This window comes from Crinia signifera, chromosome 1 (genome assembly GCF_055691185.1).
Source record: "Crinia signifera chromosome 1, ASM5569118v1, whole genome shotgun sequence".
Classification (NCBI taxonomy): Eukaryota; Metazoa; Chordata; class Amphibia; order Anura; family Myobatrachidae; genus Crinia; species Crinia signifera.
The window spans coordinates 264,838,386-264,860,697 of record NC_139217.1 but is presented as its reverse complement, the minus strand read 5'-3'; the positions used below and the strand labels follow the sequence as shown (position 1 = coordinate 264,860,697).

The 22,312-nt window shown below is 45.1% G+C and overlaps 1 long non-coding RNA gene across 2 annotated transcripts; it reads right to left on the bottom strand.

Annotated features, from left to right (window-relative positions):
• Positions 1-1,506: 1,506 nt before the first annotated feature.
• On the bottom strand, positions 1,507-17,064 carry LOC146074484 (uncharacterized). Of its 2 annotated transcripts, XR_014473431.1 has the most exons (7): positions 14,776-17,064; positions 14,063-14,246; positions 10,069-10,182; positions 9,356-9,539; positions 4,779-4,892; positions 4,066-4,249; positions 1,507-2,254 (listed from the first exon to the last, which is right to left on the bottom strand). It is a non-coding gene; the product is annotated as an uncharacterized LOC146074484 (long non-coding RNA). The 2 variants fall into 2 exon arrangements; XR_014473432.1 differs by lacking the exon at positions 4,779-4,892.
• Positions 17,065-22,312: the final 5,248 nt, after the last annotated feature.

Genomic DNA, 22,312 nt, shown 5'->3' with positions numbered 1-22,312 from the left:
TAAAAGTGCAGAGCATGGGGTGGCACGGAGTCCTAAACATGGTGAGTGCAGTGAGCCTTGCGAATGTATGCATTACACTGATTGGAAAGCCATGTCGGCATTGAAACAAAAATAAATTGAAAAAAATCTAGCTTTTCTCGTGTCTACTTTTTTCTTGTCAACATTTTGACCATGTCGACCTTTCCAAAGTCAACTTTTTTGTGTAGACTTATTGACTGTCTATCTAAACACTGTCTATCTAATAGTCTGTATTAATGAAAACACATCAGTGACCAAATCTAAAAAGTCCTTACTGGTAAGAACTCACATTAATTTTGCTTCTGCCTTTTCCTAATTCCTTCAGATGGAGAAACACAGAAGACCAGGATTCCATAGCATACCTCCCAACAGTCCTGATTACCGCTGGAATGTCCCAGTTTTCGGGGACATTCCCGCATCCCTCCCGCGGCGGCAGTGTCCCGTGGCGAGGGGGGCTGTTGGGAGTCCCCCTGTCGGCTGCTGAGCAGCGGGGAATAAACACTGTGCGCATGCGCACAGCGTCTATTCCCGCAGCCAGGGGGCTGGGGGCATGGCTAGAGGCTCACAGAGCCTCTGGGTCATGCCCCCATAGCGGCAAAATAGGGCGTGGCCTCACGGGAGAGCAGAGAGTATAAGACACACCCCTTTGATTAGGCCATGCCCTCGAAATTTTTGGCGCACATCCATCCGTCCCGCATCGGTCTCCATGTAAATTGTGAGGTATGCCATAGAGACAGGTGGGTTCCAATCCTGAAAGCATCATTTCATGCCCCTTGCATTCTCAGAGCACGAGTTTTTTCAGGCTGACCAATAACCATTTCAAAACATTGCTTTCACTGTGATGAAATCACCATGTTGAATTTAAAATGTCGACAATCATGATGTTGTTGAATGCAGTAGAGCAGGCATGTCCAAACTGTGGCCCTCCAGCTGTTGTGAAACTACACATCCCAACATACCTTTCCATAGTTTTAGCATTCCATAATAGAAAAACTGTGCAAATCATGATGGGACTTGTAGTTTCACAACAGCTGGAGGGCCATAGGGCCTTATTCTGGTTAGGTCGGTGAAACGTACGTACGGTCCGTTTCATCGTACGTGGGCGGTGAGCGAAAGTCTCTTTGGCGTCCGCCTGTTTTTGCCCCAAAATGCACGGTGCATTCGCCGATCGAGCAGTTGTAGCACCGTACATTTTTGGTACACACCCCCGTGTACGCCCAGTTTTCCTCATTATTCCGGCCGCTCCCCTAAAAACACCCCCGTGCCGCCCACAATGACCGTACTCTTGCGGACAGGTTTTTTCGCATGGAGAGACCCGTCCGTGAGCGGTGTGAGGTCGCCGCACAAGCGCATTGCGAAAGCTACGCATGCGCAGATGAAAAAAAACCTGATCCGCCCGTATACGGTCCCACCGTACCAAGTAGAATAAACCCCATAGTTTGGACATGCCTGCAGTAGAGGCTTTTAGGCTGTAGGACTGGCGGGTTAGTTAGGCACTAGGGTGATTAGAGTTATGGACCACAATAAACTCTCCATCACAGCCAAATCTCATAATTACATCACTGCTGGAATTGGAAAATACCATTGGAGCAACTGCATAAAGCAATTCCTTGTCTACCATGAATGATTTGTTAACAATCCAAAACCAGTAAGAAACCTGACTGAGTATTATTTCATATTACTGTAATTATATTTATATTTTCATAATTTATTTTTGTCATGAAAATGTGCTTGATAAACAAAAAAAAAAAGCTCAGCTGAAATCATCTACACATTTTTCTAAAGGTGCCCATACACAGGTCCGATTTGTTTTACATCCAATTCGGATGGATTGAGCTAATATATCAGATGAAAACTGGCCAAATCGGAGGTGTTTGACAGCAGGGCAGATCCGATACACGTATGATCTATCGGATGTGTTGCACAACCGACAAGAAATATCTGTGAATGATGCTGTTCACAGCTATATCGCTCACACACACTGGCCGATGGTACATGGCTTTATCGGCCGGTTAGGAATGGATAGAAAGTAGGAATGGACAGAAAGTAGAAAAATGCTTTGAGATCTGAAATTGGCGATTAGGCGTCGCCCATGCTTCAGATAAGAGCTCCTCCAGTTGATCAGATGGGAATTGCACCAAGGACTTCTTTTTATGCATGAAGACTGGAAACTTAGACCTGGAAGCAGGCTCCTCCACTTCAATAATTAGGACCTAAACAGATTTGATCACAGCGTCTGGGAATGGAGCCAAATGGATTATAAAATATAACTTCAATAAATTGATACATTGGAATTGTATATATAGTTGAATAATGTTAACATGAAACTAAGGCGGATTGCTTGTAATCACAGTATGAATTGAAACCATGCATAAACTCTCTCACAGCCCTGATGAGGGTCTCCACATCTAGATGAGATGGAGAGTTGAAGTGGATAGAAGAATCCTCCACTTCAGAGGAAACAGATCCAGTCTCAGTAGCTCACGCAGGGGGGGTTTTGAGTACTCAGAAACCCCGCCAGGAGTCTAAGGGCCCTCAGCTTTCAGTCCCCTCTTTCCATGGGTATAAGAATTGTAAAAATCGGCGCTTGGGAACCAGAGATATCCGACTTCAAAACAGTGGTCCCCATCCAAGCCTGTTAATTAATTTCCAGTCAGATATTTCAGGTTCTGTCTGACATAGAGTTTTTCTGATGATATATTCCAAAATCTGGGACTCTCCCTCTTTGATGGACACTAGTAGCTTGTCTCTACTGTTCCCAGAACTAGAGATATCAGCCTTCCAGCAGCTGGTTACTGCTCCAGCTCCACACACCTGGTATGTTGTTTTATATATTCGTTGGCAGATTGCTCTGCCCCCTGAACTTTGACCCCCTAGTCCCCACTACCATTTGGTAGGTGGGATTCTCTAGTTTATAATTCCATTAAAATCTAAGCAATCTATTTCCAGGAACTGGAGATATCTGCAGTCAAGCAAGCTGTCCTCCCACCAGAAAATTATGAATAATAAGCCCACTCCACTATACACCCCTCCTTTGCATATTAAACATCCTCTACCACCCTGGAAGTTATGTATCAGGACCCCTTCATTCAGCCCAATGCCCCTTCTCCCACCCCATCTCCCACCATCTGTGCAGTAAAGGGGTAATTAGTGGAAATTACTGATCCAGGCCCTACATGCTGAGCTGTTGATATAATACCCCCTAAAACCCGCCAGACATCAAAGCTTAAGAGAAGGAAAGCACACGAGGGATGAGGGTCCTGCTCATCTATTCATGAAAATCTTTATCACTATTTATAAATAATACAGACAATATAAGTAAGATTTTAAATCAGTTTTATTTTTCAAAAAGTTTTTTTACGTTTTGGCATTGAGAAAGCAAATAGGTAATGTAACATCATGCCAAATACTGTAGGGAAATGAGAAACCAGTACAGTGGATTTGCAAACCAATATACCCCATTATATATACTCTGCCAAGTTCATAAAAGCTACTTCATACGTTATATTACATTATATATATTCTTACATATTACTTCAGTAGTAACCAGTAATAATGCGTTTGTAAATAAACTTTTCCAGTGGCATGAACCTGGCCTGCCATTGGAATTCTGGGATACATGGCGCACCTATAGTTCCTGATTGGACCGCTCTCTCAGTATTGGCAAGTGTTTAGGTTTTGATCCCGCACTAGGGTCTGCACGAATTTCGATATTAACAGATGGAATCAATACCATAGGAGTATGTCATACTTGCTGACAGCAGCAATAAGGGGGGGGGGGGGGGGGGAGGGGGCAGGCAGACGTCATCAAGCCCCACCCCCAGGCAGTCAAACAACGTAATTCGCGGACCCGCAAAAAAAGTTCATTTTGTGCTGCAGGGAAGGGGGTGCGGGGGCTGCCTGGCCAATGCGGGAGGATTGCCCACCTTCCCGGGGGACCCGATTTTCGGGAGCCTCACGGCAATTCCAGGAGGGTAGGCAAGCCTGGAGTATGTAATACAATTAGGAACAAATAGAAAAATAATATAATACAAGATAATTAATTACCTCTAAGTAGGAGACTGCTTTGTCCACAGCCTCGTGCCAGAGTAACATGAGGCCCAAAGTGGAGCCAAGTTGGTGGGGTAGAAGTTTGGATTGTGTCTATGATCCTCTATATTAAAGTCCAACCAGACTCCTATTTCCTTGTCCCACAGAACAGCCTGCACAGCATCCAGTCGCTCCGGCATATCTGTAGCAAATGACAAGAACAGAAATGATACAATATAGAAATTATAATACAGCCAATTGGAAAAATGATGAAATAAACTTTAACAAAAGACCAATTGTTCTGATAATGTTGTTAAATAAAATGGATTGACCTAGGCCCTTATTCAGATCTGATCGCAGTATAAAATTGTTCTCAATATGGGCAAAACCTTGTGCACTGCAGGTGGGGCAGATGTAACATGTGCAGAGAGAGTTACATTTGGGTGGGGTGTTTTGAAACTGAAATCTAAATTGCAGTGTCAAAATAATGCAGTCAGTATTAACCCTGCACAGAAACAAAATCTAACTCTCTCTACACATGTTACATCTGTCCCACCTGGAGGGCACATGGTTTTGCCCATTTTGAGAACAAATTTGTTCTGCGATCAGATCTGAATAAGGGCCCTAATTTGTGTGAATGGCCATACAGCACATGTTGTGATCTTATCAGTGAGAAACACTCTGCGTCCTCCTAGCAGCACAATGTCCATTCTCAAACTATAGCCTGTTACCTCTGCCCTGGTGATGAGAATTTGGATTAACATATCCTCATCTGTCCCAGTCCCCATCATGGTTTTTGTAAGGATCCTTGGCATAATATCCTTGGCGGTCCTTAATGCATTGTACTGCAGAAAGAGAGGACATGAGCTGGTTTATTACAAGGTAACTGTACATGGTTAGTATATTTCTCCTGATTATAAAACTGCCGCGAGAGATGAAGCAGTATTCACACTATACTAAAGTAATTAATAATTTGGCCACTGGAGGCGCACTTCCACTGGCATCTGTGGGCAACATATATTTTCTTTCAGAACTAATACAATTGCTCCCACTGCTGTGTATGACTACAAACATGCAGAGATAAAAGGTTCTTTGTGCCTATTAACTTTTATCACGTAAATAAGTAAGAGGTAAGACATCCCAGGGGGACCAGAAGACGATACCACTTCTGTAACAGCAGACCCTGGATGAGATACATAGCAGTGCCCTTCTGCCATATGGCAGCTAGTGATGTCACAATGGGCCGATGATGTCACAATGAGCCGATGATGTCACAATGGGCTGTGATGGGTAGAACACTGGCAGCTGACTGCTTCCTGAGTCATATCTAATATTGCTGGACTTGTGCCAACACAGATAATTTTTCACTCTTTTCTGAAGATTGAAGTTTGATATAAAATGAAGAAGGCGAAAGCTAATAAAGCTATAGACCACCAAATGACTGTCGCTCTGCGCATCCGTCCCGTTAATTTGACGGAGACTAAGAACCGCGCCCGATGCATCACACACCAGCTCGGACCGCAGACAGTGCTATTGCAGGACCCCGGTGAGGATCCTAACGATGTCCTGCGCTCCACCAGGACAAGAGAAACAACATTCCAATTTAACCAGGTGTTTGACCAGGCAGCTACCCAGGAGACTGTGTATGATTCCACAGTGAAGCCCTTATTGGGTGACATCCTGTCCGGGTACAATGCTGCCATATTTGCCTACGGCCCCACAGGCACCGGAAAGACCTTCACCATGATGGGTAAGGACCGCGAACCTGGAGTAATATATCGCACCCTGAAGGACCTGTTTAAAGCCATTGAGGAGACTGGGGAAAAAAAGAATATCTCCGTATCATTATCATACGCGGAGATCTATAATGAAACCGTCCGAGACCTATTAAGACCTTCCTCTAGGTCTTTGGTCCTCAGAGAGGATCCCAATGGCAACACCAACATAGAAGGGATTTCTACATTCTCCCTTAGCACTCCTGAGGAAGCCATGACCCTGCTGAAGAAGGGCAACAAGCGGCGCACAGAAGCTCCCACAGCCGCTAATAAGACCTCATCCCGCTCACATGCAGTATTGCAGGTCACCATAAAGCAGACAGCCAGTGATAGTGTGAGCACAGGCAAGTTGTACATGGTAGACCTTGCGGGATCAGAACGAGCAAGCCAGACTAAGAACAGCGGCCAGACCATGAAAGAAGGAGGATACATCAACCGATCCCTTCTTACCCTCAGGATGTGTATCATGGCGCTGCGTGACAGACCAGGCAGCCATATAAACTATCGGGACAGCAAGCTGACCTGGCTGCTAAAGGGAGCACTGAGCGGGAAAAGCCGATTGGTTATAATCACGCACATCAGCCCTGCGGATAGTGCTTATGAAGAATCCCGCAGCACAATGACCTACGGAAGCAAGGCCAAGTTTATCAAGACGCGAGTGGAGAGAAACCGTGTCTGTGTCCCCAATAAGACTTCCGAGGGCGTCAGAGGGACCACAGTGCTGCCGGAAGTCCCTCATCCTCCAGAGCATGGCCGTGGGATCCTGCCCAGGTCTGGGAATATTTATCAAGTGAGAAAAAGTGCAAGGCCGCTGCGTGATTTTCCTCCCTGTATCCAGCAAAGAATCCCCAACCGCAATTTGAGACCAAAGCCACAGCATCTTACGGTGTACACTCCTTTCAAGGTTGGTCATTACACATTGCACACATGAACAGCAATCGGGCTGGCAGTAAAGGTACCCATACACGTTACAATTATTGTATACAGTATTATATACAATACTGTATTCAATAATTGTAACGTGTATGGAAACTTTTACACCTGAAGGAAAACTGGGGAATAGGGCTACTGGCGAAACCCCAACAAAAAAAAAACGACACTCAGCAGCCACCCCATGGGTGTGTTGGAAGAGCTGCCAATTATTTATAAATGATAACCGTTATATCCAACTCATTGATAATTTAATAACTCAAAGGCTTAAACCAGGACAATGCCAGGTACGTCAGTCAGTTATACATAATGTGTGCTGTTAGTGGTTTTATTGTATTCTTGTTATGTAATACGATCCACAAAAAATTCCTAGTGTGCACAAGCACACATGGCCAATAAAGTTGATTCTGATTCTGATACATAGATCTTTTAATAATTATGCTAGGACACTACCAGTAGATGGGTGATGGGGCTTCATAGCACATTCCTGACAGGGGCCCCAATACATTGCTATGTGCAGGGGTCTACACTGCTGTTGACGCCCCTGTATGTATGTATGTATGTATGTATGTATGTATGTATGTATGTATGTATGTATATTTTTTTTTTTATTAATATTATTGGTACTTATGTAGTAACTGGGCTGCCGATTTTGAAATCGGGTCCATCGCATCGCATCGCACCCGACCAAATCGCATGCGATGCGATGCGATGCGATGGACCCGATTTTTCCATAGGATTCAATGTTAAAATGGACTGAGTCCATTTTAACATGGAATTCAATGGGAAAAAGGGGTCCTTTTCATACCCCTACTATCCAAGTGGGCATGGAGTTGGATATAAACCTGTGGCGAGCGTAGCGAGCCACCGAGCCCGAAGCGTGGCGAGCGTAGCGAGCCCCGCGAGGGGACACAGAATACCGTCCCCTCGCGGGGCTCGCTTCGCTCGCCACGCTTCGGGCTCGGTGGCTCGCTACGCTCGCCACAGGTTTATATCCAACTCCATGCCCACTTGGATAGTAGGGGTATGAAAAGGACCCCTTTTTCCCATTGAATTCCATGTTAAAATGGACTCAGTCCATTTTAACATTGAATCCTATGGAAAAATCGGGTCATCGCATCGCATCGTATGCGATGCGATATCGCATCGCATCGCATCTGATTGTATGCCTTAACTTAAGGCATACAATCAAAAAATCGGCAGCCCAGATACTACATAAGTACCATATTATTTATATACATTTGGTCTATCTATAATACTTTAACTGACCCGGCATATACTGGGTCCCCTAAGTGTCCATCTCCGTGCTTTGCTCCGCCCCTCTGGAAACCCCCTTCAGAAAATCCTGCGTTTGCCACTGGTCGCATATTATTATGGTTATTATACTTTATTTATATGGCACCACAAAGGATCCCCCGGGCCCAATTACAGAGTACATATACAAATGAGGGAAACAGTGACCTACAGCTGAATACAATAGAGGACAAGTACAGGGCACATAACTATAGCTACATCCGCAGGGTATCAGCGTGGTAGAAAACCACAGGGTTTGGTGCTATCAAAGATGGCTTAAGTAAAGGCCCCCATGCACTATGCAAATTCTCTGAAGGGAGAAGTCGCACCTGATCCCCTGCTGAATGTCCAACCTCCGACTCCGCTCCGATGAACACAGGACTGTGCATCAGAACGGATATTATACACATGCGATTTGGACCGATTTCACCCAATATCTCAGCTTGATCTACCGGAATTGGCCCAAATCGCATAGTGTATGGGACATTAAGAGAAGGAAAGCACACGAGGGATGAGGGTCCTGCTCATCTATTCATGAAAATCTTTATCACTATTTATAAATAATACAGACAATATAAGTAAGATTTTAAATCAGTTTTATTTTTCAAAAAGTTTTTTTTTTTTTTACGTTTTGGCATTGGGAAAGCAAATAGGTAATGTAACATCATGCCAAATACTGTAGGGAAATGAGAAACCAGTACAGTGGATTTGCAAACCAATATACCCCATTATATATACTCTGCCAAGTTCATAAAAGCTACTTCATACGTTATATTACATTATATATATTCTTACATATTACTTCAGTAGTAACCAGTAATAATGCGTTTGTAAATAAACTTTTCCAGTGGCATGAACCTGGCCTGCCATTGGAATTCTGGGATACATGGCGCACCTATAGTTCCTGATTGGACCGCTCTCTCAGTATTGGCAAGTGTTTAGGTTTTGATCCCGCACTAGGGTCTGCACGAATTTCGATATTAACAGATGGAATCAATACCATAGGATTATGTCATACTTGCTGACAGCAGCAATAAGGGGGGGGGGGGGGGGGGGCAGGCAGACGTCATCAAGCCCCACCCCCACGACAGTCAAACAACGTAATTCGCGGACCCGCAAAAAAAGGTCATTTTGTGCTGCAGGGAAGGTAGTGCGGGGGCTGCCTGGCCAATGCGGGAGGATTGCCCACCTTCCCGGGGGACCCGATTTTCGGGAGCCTCACGGCAATTCCAGGAGGGTAGGCAAGCCTGGAGTATGTAATACAATTAGGAACAAATAGAAAAATAATATAATACAAGATAATTAATTACCTCTAAGTAGGAGACTGCTTTGTCCACAGCCTCGTGCCAGAGTAACATGAGGCCCAAAGTGGAGCCAAGTTGGTGGGGTAGAAGTTTGGATTGTGTCTATGATCCTCTATATTAAAGTCCAACCAGACTCCTATTTCCTTGTCTCACAGAACAGCCTGCACAGCATCCAGTCGCTCCGGCATATCTGAAGCAAATGACAAGAACAGAAATGATACAATATAGAAATTATAATACAGCCAATTGGAAAAATGGTGAAATAAACTTTAACAAAAGACCAATTGTTCTGATAATGTTGTTAAATAAAATGGATTGACCTAGGCCCTTATTCAGATCTGATCGCAGTATAAAATTGTTCTCAATATGGGCAAAACCTTGTGCACTGCAGGTGGGGCAGATGTAACATGTGCAGAGAGAGTTACATTTGGGTGGGGTGTTTTGAAACTGAAATCTAAATTGCAGTGTCAAAATAATGCAGTCAGTATTTACCCTGCACAGAAACAAAATCTAACTCTCTCTACACATGTTACATCTGTCCCACCTGGAGGGCACATGGTTTTGCCCATTTTGAGAACAAATTTGTTCTGCGATCAGATCTGAATAAGGGCCCTAATTTGTGTGAATGGCCATACAGCACATGTTGTGATCTTATCAGTGAGAAACACTCTGCGTCCTCCTAGCAGCACAATGTCCATTCTCAAACTATAGCCTGTTACCTCTGCCCTGGTGATGAGAATTTGGATTAACATATCCTCATCTGTCCCAGTCCCCATCATGGTTTTTGTAAGGATCCTTGGCATAATATCCTTGGCGGTCCTTAATGCATTGTACTGCAGAAAGAGAGGACATGAGCTGGTTTATTACAAGGTAACTGTACATGGTTAGTATATTTCTCCTGATTATAAAACTGCCGCGAGAGATGAAGCAGTATTCACACTATACTAAAGTAATTAATAATTTGGCCACTGGAGGCGCACTTCCACTGGCATCTGTGGGCAACATATATTTTCTTTCAGAACTAATACAATTGCTCCCACTGCTGTGTATGGCTACAAACATGCAGAGATAAAAGGTTCTTTGTGCCTATTAACTTTTATCACGTAAATAAGTAAGAGGTAAGACATCCCAGGGGGACCAGAAGACGATACCACTTCTGTAACAGCAGACCCTGGATGAGATACATAGCAGTGCCCTTCTGCCATATGGCAGCTAGTGATGTCACAATGGGCCGATGATGTCACAATGAGCCGATGATGTCACAATGGGCTGTGATGGGTAGAACACTGGCAGCTGACTGCTTCCTGAGTCATATCTAATATTGCTGGACTTGTGCCAACACAGATAATTTTTCACTCTTTTCTGAAGATTGAAGTTTGATATAAAATGAAGAAGGCGAAAGCTAATAAAGCTATAGACCACCAAATGACTGTCGCTCTGCGCATCCGTCCCGTTAATTTGACGGAGACTAAGAACCGCGCCCGATGCATCACACACCAGCTCGGACCGCAGACAGTGCTATTGCAGGACCCCGGTGAGGATCCTAACGATGTCCTGCGCTCCACCAGGACAAGAGAAACAACATTCCAATTTAACCAGGTGTTTGACCAGGCAGCTACCCAGGAGACTGTGTATGATTCCACAGTGAAGCCCTTATTGGGTGACATCCTGTCCGGGTACAATGCTGCCATATTTGCCTACGGCCCCACAGGCACCGGAAAGACCTTCACCATGATGGGTAAGGACCGCGAACCTGGAGTAATATATCGCACCCTGAAGGACCTGTTTAAAGCCATTGAGGAGACTGGGGAAAAAAAGAATATCTCCGTATCATTATCATACGCGGAGATCTATAATGAAACCGTCCGAGACCTATTAAGACCTTCCTCTAGGTCTTTGGTCCTCAGAGAGGATCCCAATGGCAACACCAACATAGAAGGGATTTCTACATTCTCCCTTAGCACTCCTGAGGAAGCCATGACCCTGCTGAAGAAGGGCAACAAGCGGCGCACAGAAGCTCCCACAGCCGCTAATAAGACCTCATCCCGCTCACATGCAGTATTGCAGGTCACCATAAAGCAGACAGCCAGTGATAGTGTGAGCACAGGCAAGTTGTACATGGTAGACCTTGCGGGATCAGAACGAGCAAGCCAGACTAAGAACAGCGGCCAGACCATGAAAGAAGGAGGATACATCAACCGATCCCTTCTTACCCTCAGGATGTGTATCATGGCGCTGCGTGACAGACCAGGCAGCCATATAAACTATCGGGACAGCAAGCTGACCTGGCTGCTAAAGGGAGCACTGAGCGGGAAAAGCCGATTGGTTATGATCACGCACATCAGCCCTGCGGATAGTGCTTATGAAGAATCCCGCAGCACAATGACCTACGGAAGCAAGGCCAAGTTTATCAAGACGCGAGTGGAGAGAAACCGTGTCTGTGTCCCCAATAAGACTTCCGAGGGCGTCAGAGGGACCACAGTGCTGCCCAGGTCTGGGAATATTTATCAAGTGAGAAAAAGTGCAAGGCCGCTGCGTGATTTTCCTCCCTGTATCCAGCAAAGAATCCCCAACCGCAATTTGAGACCAAAGCCACAGCATCTTACGGTGTACACTCCTTTCAAGGTTGGTCATTACACATTGCACACATGAACAGCAATCGGGCTGGCAGTAAAGGTACCCATACACGTTACAATTATTGTATACAGTATTATATACAATACTGTATTCAATAATTGTAACGTGTATGGAAACTTTTACACCTGAAGGAAAACTGGGGAATAGGGCTACTGGCGAAACCCCAACAAAAAAAAAACGACACTCAGCAGCCACCCCATGGGTGTGTTGGAAGAGCTGCCAATTATTTATAAATGATAACCGTTATATCCAACTCATTGATAATTTAATAACTCAAAGGCTTAAACCAGGACAATGCCAGGTACGTCAGTCAGTTATACATAATGTGTGCTGTTAGTGGTTTTATTGTATTCTTGTTATGTAATACGATCCACAAAAAATTCCTAGTGTGCACAAGCACACATGGCCAATAAAGTTGATTCTGATTCTGATACATAGATCTTTTAATAATTATGCTAGGACACTACCAGTAGATGGGTGATGGGGCTTCATAGCACATTCCTGACAGGGGCCCCAATACATTGCTATGCGCAGGGGTCTATACTGCTGTTGACGCCCCTGTATGTATGTATGTATGTATGTATGTATGTATGTATGTATGTATGTATGTGTATATATATATATATATATATATATATATATATATATATATATATATATATATATATATATATATATTTTTTTTTATTATTATTAATATTATTTATATACATTTGGTCTATCTATAATACTTTAACTGACCCAGCATATACTGGGTCCCCTAAGTGTCCATCTCCGTGCTTTGCTCCGCCCCTCTGGAAACCCCCTTCAGAAAATCCTGCGTTTGCCACTGGTCGCATATTATTATGGTTATTATACTTTATTTATATGGCACCACAAAGGATCCCCCGGGCCCAATTACAGAGTACATATACAAATGAGGGAAACAGTGACCTACAGCTGAATACAATAGAGGACAAGTACAGGGCACATAACTATAGCTACATCCGCAGGGTATCAGCGTGGTAGAAAACCACAGGGTTTGGTGCTATCAAAGATGGCTTAAGTAAAGGCCCCCATGCACTATGCAAATTCTCTGAAGGGAGAAGTCGCACCTGATCCCCTGCTGAATGTCCAACCTCCGACTCCGCTCCGATGAACACAGGACTGTGCATCAGAACGGATATTATACACATGCGATTTGGACCGATTTCACCCAATATCTCAGCTTGATCTACCGGAATTGGCCCAAATCGCATAGTGTATGGGACATTAAGAGAAGGAAAGCACACGAGGGATGAGGGTCCTGCTCATCTATTCATGAAAATCTTTATCACTATTTATAAATAATACAGACAATATAAGTAAGATTTTAAATCAGTTTTATTTTTCAAAAAGTTTTTTTTTTTTTACGTTTTGGCATTGAGAAAGCAAATAGGTAATGTAACATCATGCCAAATACTGTAGGGAAATGAGAAACCAGTACAGTGGATTTGCAAACCAATATACCCCATTATATATACTCTGCCAAGTTCATAAAAGCTACTTCATACGTTATATTACATTATATATATTCTTACATATTACTTCAGTAGTAACCAGTAATAATGCGTTTGTAAATAAACTTTTCCAGTGGCATGAACCTGGCCTGCCATTGGAATTCTGGGATACATGGCGCACCTATAGTTCCTGATTGGACCGCTCTCTCAGTATTGGCAAGTGTTTAGGTTTTGATCCCGCACTAGGGTCTGCACGAATTTCGATATTAACAGATGGAATCAATACCATAGGAGTATGTCATACTTGCTGACAGCAGCAATAAGGGGGGGGGGGGGGGGGGGGGCAGGCAGACGTCATCAAGCCCCACCCCCACGACAGTCAAACAACGTAATTCGTGGACCCGCAAAAAAAGGTCATTTTGTGCTGCAGGGAAGGGGGTGCGGGGGCTGCCTGGCCAATGCGGGAGGATTGCCCACCTTCCCGGGGGACCCGATTTTCGGGAGCCTCACGGCAATTCCAGGAGGGTAGGCAAGCCTGGAGTATGTAATACAATTAGGAACAAATAGAAAAATAATATAATACAAGATAATTAATTACCTCTAAGTAGGAGACTGCTTTGTCCACAGCCTCGTGCCAGAGTAACATGAGGCCCAAAGTGGAGCCAAGTTGGTGGGGTAGAAGTTTGGATTGTGTCTATGATCCTCTATATTAAAGTCCAACCAGACTCCTATTTCCTTGTCCCACAGAACAGCCTGCACAGCATCCAGTCGCTCCGGCATATCTGTAGCAAATGACAAGAACAGAAATGATACAATATAGAAATTATAATACAGCCAATTGGAAAAATGGTGAAATAAACTTTAACAAAAGACCAATTGTTCTGATAATGTTGTTAAATAAAATGGATTGACCTAGGCCCTTATTCAGATCTGATCGCAGTATAAAATTGTTCTCAATATGGGCAAAACCTTGTGCACTGCAGGTGGGGCAGATGTAACATGTGCAGAGAGAGTTACATTTGGGTGGGGTGTTTTAAATCTGAAATCTAAATTGCAGTGTCAAAATAATGCAGTCAGTATTTGCCCTGCACAGAAACAAAATCTAACTCTCTCTACACATGTTACATCTGTCCCACCTGGAGGGCACATGGTTTTGCCCATTTTGAGAACAAATTTGTTCTGCGATCAGATCTGAATAAGGGCCCTAATTTGTGTGAATGGCCATACAGCACATGTTGTGATCTTATCAGTGAGAAACACTCTGCGTCCTCCTAGCAGCACAATGTCCATTCTCAAACTATAGCCTGTTACCTCTGCCCTGGTGATGAGAATTTGGATTAACATATCCTCATCTGTCCCAGTCCCCATCATGGTTTTTGTAAGGATCCTTGGCATAATATCCTTGGCGGTCCTTAATGCATTGTACTGCAGAAAGAGAGGACATGAGCTGGTTTATTACAAGGTAACTGTACATGGTTAGTATATTTCTCCTGATTATAAAACTGCCGCGAGAGATGAAGCAGTATTCACACTATACTAAAGTAATTAATAATTTGGCCACTGGAGGCGCACTTCCACTGGCATCTGTGGGCAACATATATTTTCACAAATCCCCCTGATCCTTCTGTTCAATAGTTAATTTGACACCACAAAATCTGCAGTTAACTAACATGGCAGGCGCTCCCTCCCCCAGAGCAGCAACACTTTTTCAGCTGAAAATCACCTAGTGTGTATGGGCCAGAGATCCCCAACTACCGATGATGCGCGCTCCCGCATCATCGCTAGTAAAGTGGTTAATCTGCTGGTAAAACCAGCATGCCTGACGATCATTGTTCATTTTTGAACCATCATCGCTCAGTGTGTATACGCAGAGCGATGATGGCTTAAAGATGAACAGCTCCTGACCCGGCCTCTCTCCTCCTGCTCCCTCCCTATGCTGCCTCCCCCTGTCCCCTGTCCCCTGTCATGCTCACCCACCCTGCGTGTTCTGATGGCGGCGCAGCCCCTGCTCCCTTTCCCCGTCATGCTCACCCAGCCTGCTTCTGTAACAGTGCCACGGCCCCTGCTTCTGTCCACCGCTCCCGAGGGGTCTCCTTCCTGCTCACCCGGCCTAGTTGTTGTGACAGCGCAGCGGCCCCTGCCTCCGCTCCCACCCCCTGTTCCCGTCCTGCTCACTCGTTGTGACAGCGCCGCAGCCCCTGCTTCCGACCCCGACCTGCTCACCCACCCTGCTGCTCCATCCACTGCACGGTTCACTCTGCAGTCTGCATACAATGAAGTGAGTACACAATGAATGTGTCGACTGTGCACATTTTAACAACACTGGCCACCAATGCATTTAAATAGGCTTTTAGTTAAACCACTGCCCACCAATATTTTCTATATTATGCCGATAGTGACAGCAAACCACTTACCACCAATGTTTTCTATATTATGCTGTTAGTGACAGCAAACTACTGACCACCAATGATAACAAAATGCAGACCAGCGATATATACTTTAAGCGGTGCCACTGGCCACCAATGTTAAAAAATGAGCCGCTAATGTATACATCGCTGGCCTGTATGCGTTAGTGGAGTAACTGGAATAACTGGAGTAACCAATGTTCAATAATGCGCTGAATAAAATGAACCCTGCTCCCACCCTTGGAAATTACACCCAGTCCATTATGTAAATAGCTTTTCTAATGAAAGATTTTCAGCAAAGTCTTTTGCCTCCTGAAAATATATTGCTCTTTGGGGAAAATAGTGTGTATAGTGTGTATGCACTACTTTGGTGAAATATATATCTTTCAGAGATTTTGGCAAAGTCTTTGGAAACGAAAATCTTCTAGTGTGTATGGGCCTTAAAAATCGCATCCAGATGGTTTCCCATTAAAAGCATATAAATCGGCTATTTAATGGGATCGCAAAACAAATAGACCAGGTTCTGACATGCGAATTTGTCAGAAACATGCACAGATCATTGTGATCTGTGCATGGTTCTGGTGTAAAAAAAAAAAAAAAAAAAAAAAAAGTTAAAACAAAAAAGGTTTTAAAAAAAAAAAAACAGCGTGGGGTCCCCCCTCCTGAGCATAATGAGCCCATCCTGGTTTCATAAAATCACAGGGCAAAAACAAATAGGGGTCCCCAGGATTTTATAAAACCAGCACCAGGCTCAAGGGCCGGTCCAGGTTCCCAAGATACGGGGGACAAAATGACTAGGGGTCCCCCGTATTTCAAGAACCAGCACTGGGCCCAACCAGCAAGCAGGGTAATGCTACAGCCGGGGGGGAGAATTTTTAATCAAGTCCCCCCGGCCAAAGCATTCTCCCTCTGACCGGTCAGGATGGGCAGGGGTCCTGAGGACCCCCCCAAGGAAGGGGTCCCCCCCTCCAGAACTTACCTGCCCATGCTGAAGCCCGGGGCTGTCCTCGATGGCCCTGGGAGGTGGGCATTGAGCTGATAAGTGTGAAAAGATTAAACCTATTGTGTATTGCTGTAGAACTATGAGTCCCAGCAAGCCTGCACCGCATGCAGGGACTTGGAGAACCACAAGTCCTAGCATGCGGGGCAATAAAGGACCCGCTGAGACTTGTAGTCCCACAGTAGTACAAATAGTTAAAAAGATACACACATGGAGCCCATACATTCCAACTCACTTGACTTGATTGAAGCTCAGTCCTCTTCTCCAGTAGCATCCAGTGGGGTACCTGTGGAAGGAAAACTACTCACAGATGTCTTCAGGTGCTTCTCCGGTACCCCTGCACTGCTGCAGCCAGGCTCTGGTGTTCCGTTTACTTCTGTGGCTCCGCCCTCCGACCAGGACTTAGCTCAGCCCACCAGCCAATCATGGTCCGCATCGGGATTTCCCAGACCATGATTGGCTGGTAGGCGGGGCTAAGTCCCGGAGAAGCACCTGAAGACATCTGTGAGTATGTTTTTCTTCCACAGGTACCCCACTGGATTCTACTGGAGAAGAGGACAGAGCTTTAATCAAGTCACGTGTGTTGAAATACGGGGGACCCCTAGTCATTTTGTCCCTGTATTTTGGGAACCAGGACCGGCCCTTGAGCCTGGTGCTGGTTTTATAAAATCACCCTATTTGTTTGGCTCCGTGATTTTATGAAACCAGGACCGGCTCTTTGAGTGCCTAAAAATCGGCCCCTATTAAATCTCACCCAATGTCTCTGCTTCAGCGGGGAAGGAAGCCTATTGGCGCCTTTCCCCCATTTAGCCACTCCCACAAGTGTTTCTCCTACCCTCCATTATGGGATCACTTGAAAGCGTCCAGCTGCGCTGGACTTTTGTGATAGGAGGGTTTATAGGCTGAAATCCTGAAAAGTGAGGCCTGAAGCTGCCCATACACGCTGCTAAGCCGGTGTGCGCACACCTCATCGCACAGTACAAGAAGTATGTGCTTGCACATACTTTTTGTACTTAGGTTTCATCAAATTGCATCGCATTGCATGCACATGCAATGCAATCCCTGCAATTGCAGCCCACAATGCACGCCCGCATCGGGACGTGTATGGGCTGCTTAAGATGCGGCCGCCATCACGGGGGGTCCGTCACCCACGATCCCCCCCCCCCTAAGCAGGGTGCTGGTTCAGGACACCCACCTCTCTGTGAAGGAGGTTAAGCGATGCGCAGAGGGAGCAGACAGCGTTGTGCAGAGGGACACGCTTCTGTCAGCCTCTGCTGCGCTCAGTGTGTGAACTTCTTGTAGAAGTAACACACTGGAAAACCTGCCTAACTAGTGAAATTAATAAAATAAAACACCCTAGCTATTCTACTCCAAAAATGGCTGCAGCCCGCAGCCGATCAGCACAGCACCCACTGCGGTGGGCACCTAAAACAAACTGAGGAACTCTGGGAAGCAAAAGAGAGGAGCCTTCTCTCAAAAGAAGTCAGCATAGGTGCCTTGATCCTGCACAGAGGCGGGCTGGGCCTGGGGGCAGGGTGCCATGTGCCCCCTGGGCTACCTTATGAAATAGTGCCGCGGCCGCCCTGGGGGTCCATTGTATTTATTATCCAGCTGCCGCTGCGTGCCGAGTCTCTGAATGTCGGCAGCCATCAATTAAGCAGCCTGGTCCGGGGGCCAGGGTGTCATCCGCTCCCCACGACCCTCCCTTCCCAGCAAGCACCTCCCGAGTCTCGACTGTCAGAGTGAGCCAGGCCAGGCAGACAGACTTACAGAGTCCCGACTACCGAACGTCAGAGGGTGGCAAGCAGACAATGATCCTGCTCCCATTGGCTGCTCAGCATTTAAGGCATATGGAGCAGTAGGGGTCAGCAGAATGTGTCTGCCTCCATAGTAGGCTACAAAAAGATGGCCGCTGTACACCAATGGGGAGCCAGGTTTCCTTTCCATGGAACGCAAGGGTAGAAAAAAGGGGAAGGCTTATTGTGCTTGTGGTCACAGGAAGAGGAGCAGCATGATGAAGAGAAACCCACAGACTGGAAGAGAGGGCAGATGTGAGCAGTTTCTCCTAATTAATATATATATATATATATATATATATATATGTTCTGGTTGAAGCAGGCACTCAACACAGGTAATAAATCATTACCTGTGGTGAGTGCCTGCTTCAACCAGAACATTTATATTTCCTTTAAAGAGGAGCACCGCAAAGCTGCCTGTATATATATATATATATATATATATATATATATATATATATATATATATATATATATATATATAATGAGGACCGGGGTTGAGAACCACTGCACTACACAATATAGGCCTCATTTCAGCCAATTCCAGCAGATCAGGCGAAACCGGCTCAAATCGCAAGCGTATGACATCCAATCGTATCCGATGTGCAGTCCTGAGCGCATTAAAGGTCGCGCAGCTACACAATGTCCTGTCAGCGGAACATCATGGGTACTAAGCATCCACAATTTATCATATCCAGTATGATGGGCAGCAGAATTGCAAAAGTCTTTTCAATAGACTCTGCTGCTGCAGATTGGCTGAGAGCTTTTGCCTGAAAAGGAGGCTGTTGATTGGCTGACAGAGCTTTCTCAGACAATCAGCTGCATTAAATAGGATTTTTCAATTTTGTCACGCACCACCCGCATACGATTTATCACATGCAAATAGGGAAGCCAATCCCAGGGCATTTTTTTTTCAATCCCAGGATTGAAAAATGCTCAATCCAAGGATTCCCGGGATTGGCTTTCCTAATAAAAAACCGCCCTGGCCACCCCACATTTACTTACATTTTGCAGGTGCAGGCGGCGGCCGGGTTGCTGGGTGGGGGCCAGGTGGGCAGTTTAATACTGCCAGGAGCCGGGATGGCTGGCTAGATGGGCGATGTACTCAGACGCTGCCTGGCATTAGAGATTAATATCCCGGCGTTTTGGGGGCCAAATCCCGGGATTGGCCACCCTACATGCAAATAAGTGGCACTAAGTGCCAAATCTATTGTGTTCTCCTGGGGAGCTATGGGGAAGTGGGGGCCAACTTCTCTTTAGGAAAGTATGGGGATATAAAGTATGATGGAATATAAAATAACTAATTAATTAAAAAAAAAATCTTAACTATAACATAAAACCAAGACAGTAACTTAAAGCTGGGTACACATCTAAAGACTGAATGACTGGGTATGGGTCATTAGGTCACAAGCATTATGGTCGACATGACTTTAGGTTGACAGGGTCATTAGGTCAACATATTATGGTCGACATGACTTTAGGTTGATAGGGTCATTAGGTCAACATAGTACAGTCTACATGTTTATCAGACTGTCAACACAAACACTAAAACGTAGCATCATGCTTCAGGCATGGTGCCTCGCTACACTTGGCACACTATTCTCCCCCCATGCCCTAGTGGATGTTAGGGCATGAAATACCACCTGGCAGCACATTTTGGCCCAAAAAACAGTAAAAGAAACCCATGTCGACCGAATGACCCTGCCGACCTTACCCATGTCGACCATTATGCTGGCAACCCAATGACCGTATGCCGAATGACTAGCTGTAAATATTTGTCAATTTTCCAGCATTTGGGAGCAAATTGTCAATTCCTCCTAAACAGTACAGGTGCCTATACACGTTACAATTATTGTATACAATATAGCATCTGTTTTGCGACGAGATGAGATCTAGTACAAAAAGTATGTGCAGCACATACTTTTTGTACTAGATCTCATCACAAAACCGAGATGCGATATTGTATACAATAATTGTAACGTGTATGGATACCTTACCACTTTTTTTGTTCCGGACAGACTGAACAAATAATAAAAAAAAATTGTGTGGATCGTATGGTCAACCCGATTTAGGCAGACAGCCATTAGGTCGACGGTTCTAGGTTGACATGGATTTTTCCAGTTTTTTTTGTCCCGAATTGTCAATACAGTCGACATGGACACAGTTGGAAGCCAACCGCAGCCCCTCGCTGCACTCGGGACACTATTTTATTCTCCCACCACGCCCTAGTGGATGGCAGGGAATGAAATACCACCTATCGGCACATGTCGGCTCAAAAAACCCATATCGAACTGTCAACCTAGGACCAGGTCAACCAAACGGTGTCAACTTAATGACTGTCGACCTAAGACCGTATCTCTTTTTTTGGTGTACCCAGTTCAAGGCTAGATACACACTAGAACAGAGGACTCAGGACCCCACTGTTCACATTTTCCACGTCACCCGGCAAGTGCATTCATTACTCAGAAACATTTTAAAACATCCACAGCTGGAGTTTATTTCAGTTGTCATTCTGTGAGGAGACCTGCAAAACATGCACTGTGTGGGGTCCTGAGGACCAAGTTTGAGAACATGTGCACTAGATAATGTAGCCCAACCCATGGTTGCACAGCATAGTGCGTACTATTGTGCATTCCCATCTCTTGGCATCAGGGCCATCACATCTACTGTGCAACTCAGCCATTCAGTGTGTATAAAACAAATGTTATGTTCCAGACACTATGGCGTTTGAAGGCAATTAAAGTAAGCAGTTTGCCTTTAGATATTACCACATACCTTGGTCAGACTACATTTTCCCAATAAGCAATTAACAATCACCTTCTGGGAAGTACTGCTAGGCATAGAAGCCACTAACAGCTAAAGTTCACTAGTAGGGTAGCCAATCCTGGGATCAGCACAATCCAAGTATTTTAAACAAGTGCGCAGTTTCACGTTTCTGCCACATAGCACTGAGCAGCACCTCTTGTTGGAGGCCATGCAGCAAAGGTCACCTCCACACACCCCTTCAGATGCTCCCTCCAGCCATGTAGATACACTGTTAAAAAACAATTGAGATTTATCAGCACTGGAGGTCTCCTGGGGATACAATGCCGCAATTCTTTATGCACGTTTCACAATTGCTTCATGCCTCTCCTGCAGAGAACTCCGTGCAGAAACTCACATAGTTTCTGATTGATGCGGGTATACGGAATCCCTCAGTCATTCAAACTGCATGCAGCTCACAATAGAACAGGAGGCAGAACTTACATTAAAGTTCAGCCCCGCATGCACTGAAAGGTTTCTTTATCCACTGCTATACACGTAACCAGACAGCTGTTAGATGTATCAAATCAGACACTTACATTAGGTTTCGTTCTCGCGTTCCTCAAAAGGTTTCTTTGGTATGCCAGAGACTGTTCCTCTTTTCAAACAGGTTTATTGGCACAGCAAAACAGAATAAAAGTCTTTAAAAGTTCAATGGCCGGGAACTGGAGCGTGTCGCTGACGGGGATCAGGTGTGCTGTGCTGCAGACACAGACGGCCCTTCCTCTCGCTGCTTGGCGGTTCTGTATCAGCCGGGTCCCGGCAAAGTGGCTTCTTTCCAATCAATTGATTGGAAAGAAGCCATTGTGAAACGTGCATACAGCATAAAGAATTGTGGCATCGTA